Source organism: Panthera onca, chromosome B4, assembly GCF_046562875.1.
Source record: "Panthera onca isolate mPanOnc1 chromosome B4, mPanOnc1 haplotype 2, whole genome shotgun sequence".
NCBI lineage: Eukaryota > Metazoa > Chordata > Mammalia > Carnivora > Felidae > Panthera > Panthera onca.
Window position 1 is genome coordinate 25,601,048 of NC_138345.1, and position 15,402 is coordinate 25,616,449.

Consider the following 15,402-nt stretch of genomic DNA (forward strand, 5'->3'; position numbering starts at 1 on the left):
AGAGAAATGCCCTAGCTGACTTTCATGGAAAGGCAAACAACAGAATCTATAACAGTTGGGGCACATGTGGATGAGGTCCCTTTTGCTTCTGCAAAAAAATGACCCCTTATTGCCAGATTTTTGCCATCCTAATGTCCTATAACATGGCAAGAGTCTGCTTTTGAATCAGAGAAATTAACACGAGCAAACAATGGGTTGTAAATTCAATGAACAGTTGGGGTGATAGGAAAACCAAGATGGCTATTTAGTCTTCTTTATTCCTTGGCATAACCCATTTTTCAGTTTTTGCATTCTTTCACCCACCATGGTCAACCAAGATGACTCTAATTATGAATTGATATTGGTGGGGAGACTTCTATCAAGTTGTGAGAACAGTTTACCATCAATGCCTGATCTACCAGGCCCAAAATCCTGGAAAAACTATTTTTATTCCCAGACACCTCAAACCTCCTCCCTCTGGACACTTTGAGCACCTGCAGCTGGACTTCATCCAACTACCATTTAGTAGGGATTACCAATATATTCTTGTTTTTTGTACCAGTATGTTCTAGGTTTCCTAGATGGAGCCATCCCCTTGCTGTAAGGCTGATGCCCTCGCAGTTACAAAGAAACTGTTAGAAAACATGTTCCCCACTTGGGGTATACATTCCACGGTCTCCACTGACTAAGGCACCCACTTCACTGGGCAGATCATACTAGCCTTAACAGAAACCTTGCAAACTTCTTTGAATTTTATCACTGTCCCTATCACCTTTATCAATCAGGCAGGGTTCACAAAACTAATGGGATCCTCAAACTTAAAATTTCTAAACTTGCTAAAACTGCTGAACTCCCTTGGCTTAAGGTACTGCCTTTGGTCCTGCTGACTGCTCACAGTACCAGCTTTGGGAAACAAACTTGTATCACGTGAGACAGTCAGCAGCAGACCAGTATGTACTGGTATACAGTTTTCTGCTGAGTCCTTGGTTAACTCATCCTAATATAACCATCTACTGTAAGTCTCTAACGTCTTATGCTAAAGCCTATCATCAATGGGTTAAAAAAGCCTTCCTGGATCCCAGTTCAAAAAATCCTGTTGGTCATAGTCTGGAGCATGGTGACTGAGTGTTCTGGAAATGTCATTGGAGGAAGACAACTCTCCAACCCTGTTGGAAGGGACCTTACCAAGGCTCCTGACTATTGCCACTGCTGTGAAAACAGAAAGCACTGAATCCTGGGCACACATGTCACAGCGAGAGAAGACTCTATACAATATCTGATCCTGTACAGATTCTGGAGACTTCTGAATCAAACCAATGAAGAAAAGGAGCTGACATCACTGTATACTACTTCTACCCAAGATGCCAGATCAAGACTTCATACTTCAACTAAACATGAACCCCCCCCCCTTTCTTTTCCTTCTTTTCTTTTCTTTTCCTTCTTTCTTTTTCCTTTCCCCACTTTCCTTTCCATTGAACAGGAAAGTAGCACCATTATCTGTATGTCCCTGGCCATTGGTAAGGGCTGGGCAACCTTTTAGCCTGATGGATTTTGTCATCAAAAACTCTGACCTGTCCATGATGCTAGAGATCCCCTGCTCCTCTCTCTCTGTGACCAGTTTTTCTTCTATCCCCCGTACCACCATGAACTATAATCAACCTCCCTTAGAAGTCAGAGTCTGACTTTTACAGCCAGAATATCCAGTGCCTTGATTTTACCTTTCTACAGTAACAACTAGACTTCCCAGTTAGACACAAATACCTACGCAAATCAACACATTTGCATTTCCACATTCTTATGATTATCTCAATCATATCTGCCCCCAATCATGAAAAGACCCCAACAGCAGTACCCATCTTTGCAAGGAATTTGGAACACCTTTATTTCAGGCAAGGAGATTTACTTCCCGAGTGCACTGAAAACCTAACTGACCCCTGGTTTGAACTGAACTGCGACAATCCCTCCCAGTGAATCCATTTACAGTGCCGCCTTAGTAGAAGTGGCCTGTGCCCCAGAAGGATTTTTTTTTATCTGTGGTTATTATTCTCCTTAAGCCTGTGAATGCCTAGACAGTTGGTGCAAAACCAGGCAATGCCTCTCAGGTTATCCAGCTGTGACCCTAACTGTTCACAAACAAACTAAGACACTTCACAGGTCAAGTCCCCTGAATATATGCTGCCAAGTTAGAAAGGACCTAGCAAGAGGCCTTCATGATTTAGGATTCACTTCCTTTGGCAGGTCTCTACCTTCCTAGTCAGGAATGTGTACACATGAGGCCGTGATCAGGAATTTCTCCTTAACTCCTGAAAGTATTACAGAATCTGCTGCAAAAGTGACAGGTGCCCAGCAAAAATCCTCAGACTCTGTGGGGTGCCTGGGTGGCTCAGTCGGTTAAGCATCTGACTTCGGCTCAGGTCACGATCTCGAGGTTCATGAGTTCGAGCCCCGCATCAGGCTCTGTGCTGATAGCTCAGAGCCTAAAGCCTGCTTCAGATTCTGTATTTCCCTCTTTCTCTGCCCCTCCCCCACTCTCAGCCTCTCTCTCTCTCTCTCTCTCTCTCTCTCAAAAATAAACAAACATTAAAAAATTAAAAACAAAAAAACCCCCAAAATCCTCAGACTCTGTGGCCAAGGTTGCTCTTGATAACAGGGTAGCCCTCGATCCTCTTTTAGCTGAATGAGGAGGTGCCTGTGCTGTGGCCAATTCCACTTGCTGCAACTGGATGACACTTCAGGGGAAGCTGAACTCAGCTACATGAGGTTAGCAAATGAGCCACCTGGCTTAAGGCAGTGACTCCCTCAACAGGATCTTCTTGGGGCTTATTTGATTTTGATTGATTTGGGTCTTAGGGACCATGGCTCCACTGCAGACATGGGGAGTCATCCTGCTTAAACTAATCATAGCGGTCACCCTGGTGCTCTGTGTTCTCTCAAGGGCTTTAAATGCATGTTTGCAGCCGCTAACCACCAAGGGAATGACCTCCCTAACACTGAGACGTCAGAAAAGGAACAAAGACAATGATCGATCTAAAAAGAAAGGCGAACCTGAAGTCGTGACCTATCAACACCACAGAGATTCAGCAAAAATGTCATGACCTGTGATTATTGCACAAAGGATCGAGCAAAAACTGAGGACTTGACAGTGTTAGCTGGGAGTGGGGCTAGTGCCTTAAATTTTGATCACATCTCGCAGTCAAGCTGAGAGTCTGATCAAAGGGGGAGAAAGAAAAAGAAAGAAAAAGAAAGAAAGAAAGAAAGAAAGAAAAGAAAGAGAAAAGAAAGAAAAGAAAGAAAGAAAAAAAAAGACAACAGGTCCCAGATGGAGTCCCTTGTTGCTAAGCCCATGTCACCAAACCAAAACATAATACCTAACTTAATTAGTTTTGACCTCTTCTAGGAGTGGACTCTTAACCCAGTTGATCTGGAAATACCCTGGTCAGCACTACCCGCCTAATAGATCCCTGCAGTCCCCTAAAGGAAGGTGACCTTGCCTCAAACAATCCACTCTGCGCCAGTAAACTTTTCCCACCTCCTTCTGCCTATAAAAGTCTTTCATTTTGTACTGCTCTTTGGAGTTCCTTTCTATCTGCTAGATGAGATGTTGCCCAATCCATGAATCACCGAATAAAGCCAATAACATCTTTGAGACCAATTTTGTTTTTAGACAAGATGGAAGAGCTACTTTTTATTAAAACCTGCCTAGGTGCCAAGAATTGGTCTAAGTATTTGCAAATGTCATTTCATTTAACTCTCTAACAAACCTAGAAAGTAGGTGCTCTTATTATCCTCCTTTTTCAGATGAAGAAACTGAAGCCCACAGCAAATCTGAAATGTTCAGGTATCCCATGGCTACCAAAGAGCAGAATAGATTAGAATGTAGCCCGTCTTTCCCTAGAGGTTATGGCCATTTATGCTACCCACAATAAACACTAAACTTCGGATACTTCAGATGTGCCATACATACACGCAGGAAAATTTTCTGAGCAATGGCCACACAGAAAAAGGGGAGTAAAAGGAAACAACACTTTGAAGGACAGTTACAAAAGTGACCCTGGCTGTCACTGGATCCCACTGTGAAATGTCATGCTCCACAGAAGGCCACAGCAAGGGTAGGGGTAGGATATAAAGTACATATATATACATATACGTACAAGTACGTGATATAAAGTACATATATATACATGTACATATACGTACAAGTATGTGATATAAAGTATAGTATATCAGCAATTGCTCCAACATAGGGAAATGAAGTGTTAGGAGCTAAAGAATTTCCAATAGCATTATATTTTCCTATAAGAATTTCAGAATAAAGTGGATAATAAAAATATTAAAAATAATATTAAAATATAAAATAAAATAAAAATAAAAATATTAAAAATAATACTGAATCAGTTGATCACAACAGACAAACCAAACCTAAAATATCAATGTGCAAAATCCTGAACAGCAGATTAAGATAAAAACCAAAAGTTTTAAAACCAGCATTACAGGGGCACCTGGGTGGCTCAGTCTGGTTAAGCACCTGATTCTTGGTTTCCACTCAGGTCATGATCTCACCGTTGGTGGGTTTGAGTCCCACATCTGGCAGCATGAAGCCTGCTTTGGATTTTCTCTCTCCCTCTCTCTCTGCTCCACCTGTGATCTCTCCCTCTCTCAAAATAAACCAACCTAAAAAAATACTAAAACCATCACTAAACACATGGATGACAAAGCACAAAACTGACATGTGATAAGTAGAAAATCAAAATAAATTGCAACCAGTTCACAATGGCTAACAAAATCAGGTGATGGAAACTGAACCGATTCAAACACAGCAACAAGGCTTTCCCCCAGTGTGCAGAGCATGGGTACCTCACTACATCTGCATTATAACCAGTGGCAAAAGATAAAAAGCAAAATTTACTGCCTACTCAAGCTGGGCCTGCGGCAACAGCAACAGCATCTGGGAACTTGCTAGAAAGGCAGAATCTCTGGCCTTGCCTCTCAGGCTACCGGTCAGACACTACGTCTGAACAAAATCCCCAGATGAATGGAATGGTGTTAAGATTTGAGACGCCTTGGAGAAGGGGCTGAAGGCCAACGGGAGAGGAAGGGCTCCTCCCTCTGAATATTCTGAGACTGCTTCTGTCTGTACCATCAAAAATCTCCTGAGAGGCAGTCTCTGAAATGTGAAGGCCAAGCAGCCAGGAAGATCAAGCCCTGAGCCTTTCCCTGGTGGCTGAGCCTTTCCCTGAGCATGTGAACGGATCTGAGGGGGAAAGGCCAGGAAAATCAGCCCAGGATACTTTGGGAATAGTTGACAAATGTTAAGGAGGGGGAAGGTGAGAAGTCATGCTATGTACAATGGGGCTATGCCTGCACGGCCAGCTGACCTGACCCAGGGAGGCCTCAGGAAGAAATCTCCAGCTTGAGGCCCTGAAGGTGAGCAGGATTTATGTGAACAGTGCTCTCTTTTGGTAGATTCAGGCCTAAACTTTCACAAAATATGGAGGTATCTGCTAGCAAAATGAATGATTAGGGCCCTAAATCAAAGAAGAGAAAAGAAAAGTAAGATACTTAGATCCAGCCAATGGTGTCAGTACAGCCCTGATTTTACAGATTCGAAGCAATATTCCACAGTGAGTTAAGAAAGAAATAAAAGAGGATTTTAATGACCTCCACTTTGACCTTAGTCTGTACTTTCTAACTAATTAAGTTCTTTCCAGCTTCTCTCTTAACTCAGACAAAGGGCCTAAAGGGCAAAGCATCCTGTGATGGGAACCCAAACTACCCCCTCAGGCATAAGGACTGCCCCCAGCCCAGAAGACCCGGCATGACTGGCCCCAAGACAATGATGACATGACCTGACCTTCACTGCCCACCTGCATGTACGCACTGACCTGTGTCTCACATCTTCCTTATATAAACCTAGGAGTATTTTCAGCACCTTGGAGACGGTCTTTGAGATGCAAGTCCGTGGTCTTCCCACTGCTGGCCTCACTGAAATAAATTTCCTTCTGGTTTCACCACTACTGGTCTCTCTGCCTATGGATTTTGTCAGGAGTAGCTGAACCTGGTCTGTTCGGGCCCCCCGGAGCCAGGTGCTGTCGCACCCCTGCACCCCAGGGCTATAGCTCTGGTGAGGCAGGCAGGAGCTGTACTTCTGATTTGTCCAGCCCCATTGAGACTCCCAGGGACAGAGCAGTTGGCCACAGCAGTGCACCAGGGCTCACTGGTCCCTTTCCTGAGCTAGTGGATGTGACAGATGTCCCTGGCAGGGATAACAGAAAGTATTTGCAGCTGCCAAAACCGGTTTCATTTTGAGGACTTTCTTGCTTTTCCTGAAGTGGCATCAGCTGCCTTATTAACAGCATTTGGTGAAACATAAACAAATTAGTAGTAGAGGGCCCCCAAAGATTTGACTCCTCCCATGATGTTGGCTTCTTTTGAACCATATGTTTCAGGTTTTTATAACCTATTAGCTCAGGCTGTGGCAGGGGCCACTGTAATTTGTGAAGGTACCATTGGAAAAAGGAAGGGATCAGAGGTAAACAGGAAGCAAGGGTACGCATTTGGGGGGAGATCTCTGTTGGAGTTTCTGTGTAATGTATGTGTACAAGATGGGGAATGCTAACTCTATCCCCTCCCAAAGCTCCTCCCTAGGGAGAATACTGGCTGACTGGTCTCGTTTTAGTTATAAACCTAGGACTAAGAAGTAAATGAATTTTCACTGTAACACCACCTAGCATATGTAGATGTTAAGCTCAGAGGAAAGATGACAACTGAATGGCTCTTGGATTCCTTCCTCACATTCAGTTGCCTCCAAGGGGGTTTCGGTTTGGACCTCCGAGCTTGTCTAGGAAACCATGTGGTTCAGTCAGTGAATTGCCCCTGCCCCCACTTTGGGGTAAGCACGAATGCTAACAGAGGTACTCTGGGCTTCATGTAGTCGTAGTTTTGTTTCTTCTGTGTTCTTTCTGTACTTTTGCCTAGGAAGATGGAAAATATTCCTTCTGTTCCCAAAGGAAGTCCATTAGGACATATTGTGAATAAATGGTGCAACCTGAGAAAAAGGCTGTCACGCAGGAGGGAGAGAAAGGACGTGGAGATCAAGGAATGTTAGTCCGAACTTGAAATTCACCTCGGCCTTGCCCGTGGCACCCGTACACATCTGCCTCTACCTCCCCCTGCTGTTTCTGCAGCATCACCCGTGCAGCTCGTGCGGCTGGCTCTTCTTACACCATCCTCGGTGCCTCCGGTGCCCCTGGCTCCTGCTCCTCCCCCCCTCAGTATCGAGGAGCAAAAAGCACCCCAGGCTGTTGAGCTGCCTCCTTGTGAGGTTCAAATGGAAGCACCTCCCAAGTCAACATGAAGAGGTCCAGGGGGCTCCCCTGGACTTAAACTGCCCACTTCAGATTTCCCCACAGGAGCCCCAGGTAAAACTGACAGTAGGGAACACACTGGTTGACCTTTTAGTGGTCAGGGGTGCAACATATTCGGTACTAAAGCTAATTCAAGGTTGTCGGTTTAATGAAAATAGACACATCTTTAGCGTTACCAGCATTTAATATAAACTTTTTATCCTACCAAGGTTTACTAAAGGTCACATAAGTTCATGTTATCTCTGTTGCAATTTGTCAGCAAAAAGAGGAGTTAAAATGATGGTTAATTTGATCTGTCTCATGAAGGTTTCATGGGTAATTGTTAAGAGCAAGTAGGTTAAATTAAAAAAAAAAAGTATACAGCTTTTAGAACCTTTGGTAACCTAAATCTTTGAAGTTTCGCTAGGCTAAATGATATATTGGTTTGAATCCACTGGATGTCTTTTCCAAACAAGATAAAACACTGAAACAGTTACTAAACATACATTTATCAGCTTTTGGTTTCTTACTGCAGAGAAACTGAAATTTGGGTCTGGGGGCGCCTGGGTGACTCAGTCGGCTGAGTGTCTGACTTTGGCTTGGGTCATGATCTCACGGTTTGTGGGTTCGAGCCCCACGCTGGGCTCTGTGCTGACAGCTCAGAGTCTGGAGCCTGCTTCGGATTCTGTGTCTCCCTCTCTCTCTGCCCCTCCCCCACTCATGCTCTGTCTCTCTCTCTCAAAAAAAAAAAAAAATTAAAAAAAATTTTGGGTCTGCTAGTAAAGAATTTTATGCTTAGTCACAAGATTGTATTATGGAAAAACACATGTTTCTAGAAATTATGAAATGTTTCATAAGTTTCCAATCTGAAGAATTCTGATGTAATAGTTCACAACTGCTTACTACCTAGTTTTTACTAGAAATTAAGATTTCTAAGCATTACAAATTCTGATAAATGTAATTGAGACTGTTAGAAGTAAGGGCAGCAACTCTGTATGCCAGGAAAATATGATGTATTTTTGATAAGAAAGGTACAAAGAATGAGAACTACATTTTTGTTGAGGAAAAAGAAAGTAATTTTGTCCTACAATGGAAATGGTTATTTAGAAAAGGCTTAGGACAAAATCTGAATGAAAAACAAAGCTGTAGGATGTTTGTGAAGGGGAATCTTTGGAAAAGAATTTTATGCATGGTCAGGACTAAGACAGGATTGAGTTTTAAAAGTACACCTGTGTAAGAGTGTGTAAGAGCCTATCTGTTAAAAAGAAAGTTTTCTTGGATTTGTAAGTCAGCTCTTATAAAAGATTGTAAATGAAGCTGTTGTTTTTTTCCTTTAAGTTTATTTATTTATTTATTGAGAGAGAGAGGGAGGGAGGGAGGCAGGGAGGGAGGGAGGGAGGGAGAGGGAAGGAGGGGCAGAGAGAGAGAGGGAGAGAGAATCCCAAGCAGGCCCCAAGCTGTCAGCCCGACGTGGGTCTTGAACTCATGAACCATGAGATCATGACCTGAGCCAAAAACCAAGAGTCATATGCTTAACTGACTGAGCCATCCAGGTGCGTCTGTTTTCCTTCTTAATCTCAGAAAAACAAAGTTTCTCTATTTTTTCCTTTTAGGTCTCTGAATACCTAAAGATTCTCAATATTAAAGGAGCTAAGTTTTGCGAATAGCTATATCACCTTTCTATTGCCACCTTGGTTAAACAGATAACTCAATATTGTTTTATAATGACCTGTAATCCTATTTTGGTATGTGCTTTAAAACTTTGAGGTTTTTAAGAAACTTCCCAAGATTCAAATTCTAACCAAAATCTTTTTGACTAATTAGGCTTGTTAAGTAACATGGTATGTTAAGTCAGATGGGAACCACTGTCAAACAAATGATACACTTTCTTAGGTTATATCGTATGGGTAAATGCTATAACTGTTTTAGAAATTATATGAAATCCCTAAGTTTCAGTATACCCAGGTATAAGGTCATTATTTGACATTTCTAATTACTGAAATGTTGTCACAGAAATAACTGGATTTCCTTGCCAACTGCGTTATAATGAACTCTGATCAGATCTTTAACCATGTCCATTTTTGAGTCTTTTGGAATTTACAGTTACTGTTCTGAAGGCCTTGCAATGTGTATTTCATCTTTTAGGAGATTCATGGAGAAGACTTTTGACAAATACAGGTTTCTGGTATCTTTAACATCCTAAAACTGTAAGAATTTCTGGAACTGATGGAAAAACTGCATTCAAACAAAAGAAATCAGTAACATGGGATTGAATGAATTGAGGAAATTGATTATAGTTTTTTGATTCTTACTTGAAACATTGCCAGTTCTCTAATGTTTGCTCTTCCAGATTGAAGAAAACTTTCTCTTAAGATACCTATAACTTGTAGAAATATAAAGTATTCTTTTGTGAACAAACTGGAGCATTCATCTTTTCTCCCTACTTGATCCCTCCAGAATTCAAAACCTCTCAGTAAGTGTTCTTTCTTTCATGGCAGTTATAATTATTTGCATAAGTTCAAGAAGAATCTGTTCTCCTTGTAATAAGACACCACTGGAAACATTGGTTATATTACACCGAGTCTTTGACCGGAATGTCATATTTGACAGAGACATGCATAGACTTAGATATGACCAGACAGCTTTGAGGAACTAAGGTGGACTTTGTGAAGCCAACAAAGCCCCTTGGGAATGCTGGCATGATTCCTTGCTGACAGAGTTCCCGGCTGCCTTACCAGGTGAGTAAAGAATGTCACTTCCTGGCAGGTGCAGAAACCTCAGGATATTTGGGGGAACTCAAGAAGAATTCACCCAAATCTACGGGTTCTGCAGGCAAATCCGATGGCAAGTATTTGGCTTGGCTTCTGGTCTTGAGAGGCTATTAAAAGTTCAATCTGAAATTCCTTACAAAAAGTTCCAGCAAAGTAGATTTGTAAGAACTTATAATGGTCAATCACTATTCTTGCTGTGCTTATATAAATACTTAGGTCAGCTATATTAAAACTGGACTTGCTTTACAAACAAATTAGTCTTCATTTGGCTATCTTTGATGTAGATGAGGTGATTTTAGAAAGAAATATTGTGTTTCAATAACATACCTTTGTAGAGGTTAGATTCTAGTTTGGCTGTCTTTGAATGTTTGTTGTTTGCCTAAGCTAGACAACTCGAAGTAAACTTCAGGGAAAGTGCCACAACAGCTCATGTATAGATAGTCTTTATGCTTTTACTCTGTGGGGATAATAAAAAGATCCCCATAGGCATATGATTATTTCAACAGCCAGACAATGAGATGGATTCCCCAACAACTGTGTAACTCAACTATTACCCTGACCGATTCTATGTGGCTGGGATGGCAAAATAGCTCCTCAAAAGCCAGAGCATACCCTACTCCCTGTGGTTAACTACAGACTTGTGGAAGTAAGGCACTCCCTTCCTTATGATGGGACTGGACAATGCACTTGTGGATGCTCGTATCTCCCAGAATGTCTGCTACTTACCAGTGATTGCTCATAATTGGGATACTGTTAAAGCTAGATATTGGGCAAAGAGGGCTTATTGATTACTTTATCCCTTAGCCATATATATGTGTCCTAGAAGTCACTTTTGTCGATGTAGAACTACAAGTAGAGGTTTAGCCAAGCACACAGTGGCCATCTTTAATCAAACTCGGCACAATGTCACCCTCCTAAATGATAAAACCACAAATTCAAAAAGTAGTCCTTCAAAACCAGATGGCCCTTGATATTCTGACTTCAGCCCAAGGAGGAACCTGTGCTCTTATTAAAACAGAATGTTGTATATATATTCCAAATTGCTCAAAGAATGTGTCTGAAGCCATGAAAGATTTAAATAAACACATAATTGCTGTAGATGCTCTGACTCTAGATCCTTTTGGCAGCCAACTAACTTTAAATCTTTCCAAACGGTAATATACCCTGCTATAAGCACTGCTAGACTTCGTGTCCTTTTTCTTTTTGGTTGTTGTTTGACTTTTTGTATTTGTCAAGCAGGAGCCTGGGCTATCCATACCAGCATGGAGGTACCTTATTATGTATTTCAGGAGAGACTCAGGAAGCAAAATTCTCCCACCCTGTCAAAGTCTTCCATTCCAAAATCCCTGGGTCATCCTCTGGTCATCAGGAAGTAGCTACAGAAGAAATAACTACTGTCCCTTTTCCCTCCATAGAAATGCAATGGTGCTTTGACAGTGGGGATCTGAAAGAGGATTTTACCTCCATTTTGACCTATCTTTAAAACAAGATAATGACCAACTTGATCTTTACTGCCTACTGGCATGTACCCACCAACCTGTGTCCCACATTTTTCTTACATAAACCTAGAAGTATTCTCAGCACTTTGGAGACAGTCTTTGAGATGTTAGTTCACTGTCTTCCCAGTGCTGGCCTCCCTGAAATAAATTCCTTTCTTGTTTCACCTCCACTTGTCTCTCTGCCTCTGGATTTCATCATTAGTGAGTGGCTGAATCTAGTCTGTTTGGGATCCCTGGAGCTGGGTGCTCTTGTACCCTTAGGCTCCCATTACAGAAGGCTCTGGTCTTGAATTATTTAGGTATGAATCAGCTCTACAACTTAGTAGCTGTGTGATCTTGGGCAAAGTAACTTCTCCTCTTTGTGCTTCAGTTTCTTCTTCTGTGGGGATTATACAAATATTTACCTCATAGTCATAGTGAGGACTGGATAAAATAATACATGCATAGCCCTTAGCTCAATGCCTGGCACACAGTACATATTGGTTACTGTTATTGTACAGGATAGGACCCACTTGAGAAAACATAAAATTTAAAAACTCAGTTGGGACTGTTTGAAAGCAGTTAGGAACAGGAGAGGATAATGAAACATTATAGTTAGATTTTAGTAGTAGAGAAATCTAAGTAGTAAAAATGGATATTTGGTTGTCATTGAAGTAATGCAATTAATTATTTACTCAAGGCAGGAAAACACCAAAGAGTGAAGAAACGCGAGCAGGGGAGAAGCACATAGCAAAGGAACTGTGAATCTTCACTGGCTGTACCACTTGGAAGTGTCAACATTTCGCATCTCAAGTTTAGGACTATCTTGAGGGCAAGCCTCCTGTTGGGAGATAAAGGGGACATCTCCTCTGAGAACCAAGCCTCAGAAACTTAAGGAATTCCAAGCAAGAGACAGAGAAAGAACAGTCACTGCAGCATGAGTGACATCATAGGGCTTAAAAAAAAAAAAAAGGACTATAGGATCCTGCTGGGAATGTAAAAATGCAGTGAGAAGAGCAAGCAGTTTGTCTGTCAGGAAGTAAGGCATGAGGCCCACAGGACAGAGTCCACACGGAATTCAGAATCAGGTGCCAGGAACCCAAAGATCAATGGGCAAAGGGGATTTAGGGCAACTTAACTGCATACAATTAAACTAACCTCTCCACTGAAGATTTCGGCCAGATGAATTTTAGTTCAATGATTGTGGACCTAGACAACTAGCATTTATGTAAAGCAGCAGCCAAAATACCTTAGATCATTCTGTGACTTGGAGCGGACAGTGGAATGTTGTGATAACATATTTCCGGGAGAATAACATTAGCAAAAGGTAGTCCAGATGGTGCTGTGGTATTCTGTCCTGATAACCGTTTACCGTTTAAAACTTTGAGGAGGAGACTTGAAAGTTAGAGTAGTATCACTCAATTCTGAGGAGGCTGATCAAGGCATGCCGGTGAGGAGAGGCAAATTGCATCTGTGACAGTTTACAGCTTGGAGAGTTCAAGCTCCACTCCGGTGAGGTAAGCATTCTACAAGCTATCTCTTGCACTGATCACAATTAAAACCCCTGGACAGCACACAAAAAAGCAACAACCTGAAGACTGAAAAGCAAACAAAAGCAGGAAGAATGTAGAAGGATATCAAATCTGGAGAGGTGACCCCTCCCCCCCACCCCAAGGGGAAAAGTTTCCCTTTTTATTTTTCCATCTGTTCTTGGACTTTGTCCAGAGGATGAGTCTCCATCTCAGAGCTGTCCAAGGGGCAGTGGACTGAATAGCTAAGACCCCACAAAAGTTGTGGGCTTACCCCTCCTTAAGCTGTGCATGAATGAGATGAACCCAAAGCAGCACAACTAAGATTTAAACCGTTGCGTAAGTGTCTGGCTAACACAAGTGTCACATGCAAGGAACAGACCCAAAGCAGCATAACAAAGACTTGAAAACTGAACTGAGGCAAACAGACTAAGCCTAACCAGGCTGATAGCCTGCTAAAAAATTTAACATTTTCCAGAGGGATATAATAAGATCCAAAGTCTATACAAAATCATGTTAAAAATGTCCAGGATACAGAACAAAAGTAATTTGATGCACAAAGATGATGATTTGCAAAAACAAAACAAAACAAAAACAAAAACAATTTACAGATGCCAACCACAAGATGAGCCTGACGCCGGAATTATCCAAAACAATAAAGATGCTATCTTAAGTAACCATCATGAGTCTAAAGTAAACACACTTGAAATGAATGTAAAAATAAAGTTCTTACCAGATAAGCAAAAGCTATGAAAAAGAATTGGTAATTTCACAATTGAAAAAAAAAAAAAATCACAGTGTCTGAAAGAAATTTATTTGGTCAGTGGGCTAAATAGCAAAACAGTGATAATAAGGATAGAGCCAGAGATTTTGAAGACTAATCAAAAGAAATGGTCATATCTGAAAAACAGAAACACTAAAAAAAATAATAATAATTACAGCATCAGGAAACTGTGAGATAATACTAAAGGGTCCAACACATGTCCTATCACAGTCCCAGAAGTAGAGGGGAAAGAGGTTAGGACAAAAAGAAAAAAAAGTCTTTGAAAAAATAATGGCCAAAATTTTGTCAAAGTCATAAATTTATAGATTTCAGATGTTTGGTAAACTCAGGCACATTAAACTAAAAATAAAGCACATATAGATACATCATAATCCAACTGCTTAAAATCAAAGATAAAAAAAAAACACCTCAAAAGTAACTAGAGAATAATTACACACAGAAATAAAGCAAAAAAGTCATCAGATATATTAAAATCAAATAAGTCAAAAAACCCAAAAGAAGTCAGAAAAGGGGAACAGAGAAATAAACAAAATACAAAGGGATAAACAGAAAACAAATAGACCTAAAATGAAAATAACAGTGCTGCACTGAACCATATCAATAGTTTATATTAAATATAAATGGTCCAAACATACCAATTAAAGATATAGATTATGAGACTGGATAACTACAGCAACACCCAAGACTATGCTATCTATAAAAAACAAACCAACAAATCCACTTTAATAATAAACACACAGATGGGTTAAAATAAAAGGATGGGGAAAGATACACTATGCAAGCAATAAGCAAAGGACAACTTGAGTGGCTATTACATATCATACAAGGCAGACTTCAAGAAATTACATAATAAAAAGGCCAAATCATTAAGAAAACATAACACTCCTAAATGTGTGTACACTTGACAACAGAGCTTCTAAATATCTTAAGTACAAGCTGACTGATGTGAAGAGAAATAGACAAATCTACAATTAAAGAGAATTTAACACTCCTTTCCCAACAACTAACAGAACAAGTAGACAAAAAATCAGTAAGGATATAAAAGACCTGAATAATACCATCAACCAACTTGACTTAAATAACATGTATTGATCACTCTGTCCAACAATGGCAGAATCCACATTCTTTTTAAGTGCACACAGAACACCAGATGACATGGACCATATCCTGGGTACCCCTTCCCCACCAAAATCTGATAAACTTAGAAGAATTGATATCATAGAAAGCGTACTATCTGACCATAGTGAAATTAAACAAGAAATCAATAACAGAAAGATGATAATCCCAAAGTATTTGGAAATTAACACACTCTAAACTCATGGATCAAAGAAATCACAAAGGAAATCAGAAAATATTCTGATCTGTGTGGTATGTTATCAAAACACAGCAGATCAAAATTTGTAGTATGAAGTACTTAGAAGGAAATCATAAATTTATGCCTAACAATAGTTAAATCTTTAAAAAAGTGTTTCTAGTCAATAGTCTAAGATTCAACTTTATGAAACTAGAAAAAGAGAA

At 40.7% G+C, this 15,402-nt stretch overlaps 1 protein-coding gene and 1 long non-coding RNA gene across 7 annotated transcripts in view; one reads left to right on the forward strand and one right to left on the reverse strand.

Annotated features, from left to right (window-relative positions):
* Positions 1–5,993, forward strand: part of LOC132694990 (uncharacterized) — a 123,748-nt gene extending 117,755 nt beyond the window's left edge. For all 5 annotated transcript variants that reach the window (XR_013556924.1, XR_013556926.1, XR_013556925.1 and 2 more), the window contains one exon: positions 5,688–5,993. This is a non-coding gene — a long non-coding RNA (uncharacterized LOC132694990). The remainder of the gene's footprint in view (positions 1–5,687) is intronic.
* MPP7 (MAGUK p55 scaffold protein 7) overlaps positions 1–15,402 on the reverse strand; it is a 210,770-nt gene that overhangs the window by 39,490 nt on the left and 155,878 nt on the right. The gene's annotated exons all lie outside the window — the stretch shown is intronic.